Source organism: Mirounga leonina, unplaced genomic scaffold (assembly GCF_011800145.1).
Source record: "Mirounga leonina isolate KUSES-001 unplaced genomic scaffold, KU_Mleo_1.0 Mir_177, whole genome shotgun sequence".
NCBI lineage: Eukaryota > Metazoa > Chordata > Mammalia > Carnivora > Phocidae > Mirounga > Mirounga leonina.
The window spans coordinates 5,745,162-5,747,019 of NW_023270459.1; positions in this window are offsets into that span (position 1 = coordinate 5,745,162).

Consider the following 1,858-nt stretch of genomic DNA (forward strand, 5'->3'; position numbering starts at 1 on the left):
ATGAACAAGCAGGGGCCGTGGGAGGCAGGCTCCATAGTATCAAGAGAGTGAGGTACCCCCTGGTTTCTGCAGGAGGATGTGATTAGCTTGTTTGAATAATTCCATGAGCTGGTAGGGCACTGAAATTAGGGATGAACAGGGATTGTACGGAATCACTTTGATAAGGAGGGTTATCTGGCTGAGGAACTTTATTTATAGGAGCAGGTGAGGAGGAAACTTGCAATTAGGCCATTTGAGGTCCTCCTGATGTCAAGGCAGCATATGATATTGAGCCTTACAACACAGGGAGAAGAAGGGAAAAGTATCGTTCCCCCCCTCCAAAAAAAACTGGAACTCAGGTCTTATTTTTAAAATTCACGAGAACTTTGTATTTCGGTCCCAGTTTGTTTTGATATAAAACTGCTCTTCTCCAGATCTTCTATTAAAATTGTGGGCATCTTCTTGGACTATTAGCATGGATCCTGAGCATGCTGTATGCAGCTTGAGACAATTTAGAAAGTGCTATTTAAATTATGTTTTCCTTGAATTATTTTAATTGAAAAGTAATGTAACCATATTACAGATAATTTGGGAAGTATGGGGAAAAAAAGCCTTCATAATTTTAACCCACAACCATACCAATTATAATTTTAGTATAATTTCTACATTTTTTCCATGCAAAATTTAAAGCTGTAAATATAGAATGTATAAGGTCTGTTCATCTGCTTTTTATGCTTGTTGTTTTATCAGAGTTCTTCCTTTCTCTCTTTCGTTCCTGAACACTTCAGGCTAAAATTTATTAGGTAGAGCTGAGCAAGGGAGGAAGCTGCGATGGTCCAAAGTAGAGCTTGCACCCTGAGAGGTGAGAAGGACATCTGTACAGGAGAGTAGCTCAGTGAAGGGTGGGGGGGGGTGTGAACCTACACTGGATGCAGGGGAGCATCTGTGCAGGGGTGTGACCTAGCACAGAGCCCAAGCAGGATGAGGAAGGCATCTGAAGGCTTGTGGGGAGGGCGGTGACTGGATATTTTAAGGCTCTGGGAGTGATGTTTCTCACTGCTAGAAAAGAGAGTTTCAGATATGAGCAGGAGAACACTAGACTGAGACATGTGGTGTTGGGTTGGAATTGGAAGTATTGGTAAGAACTCATGATTTTGTATATGTAGAGAAATAATATGTGTAAAAGCATGAGTATATATGTATACATGCACACATAAATTCCCTAGCACTGTCCACTGAGAAGGTCTGGGAAAACCACCACCCCAATAGCAATAAGTACGCCTAGCCCTATATCTCGGTTTCTAAATACTATTCTCCATTAGGATGAACTAATTTTCTTTGCCAGAAGGACTGACTCCAGGACTGGAGCAGGGAAAATACAAGATGAGCTTGTTGTGCCAGTCAGCAAGGAGGTACTCGAAAAATGATGGGCCATGTCCAAAGAATGTCCAAAACCAATGTAGAGGGCCGCCCACTGGCCAAATCTGGGGACGTTGCAACACCAAAATAAGTAATGAACTTAACAGATTATAACCCCTTGAACAGAATAGAAATGAATGGCTGGGAAGTCACTGCCCTAAACAGATAAATGAATAGATGGAAAATTCGATGACGGACAGGCAATACCCAGTTTCAAAGTAGCTACCTGCAAAGTGCTATTAATTACAAAGAGAAAAGGAGTGACATTTATGGAGGAGAAGCCTAGTAGACACCACCTTAATCAAGTGAGCCAAGTAAGCACCGCAGAAAACATGTGCCACCTGATAGGACATCATGGGAAGAACAGGAATACCCTCCTTGGATATTCTTGCCATAGATGCATGATCTGAATCTTTATTTATTTATTTATTTATTTATTTATTTATTTATTTATTTATTT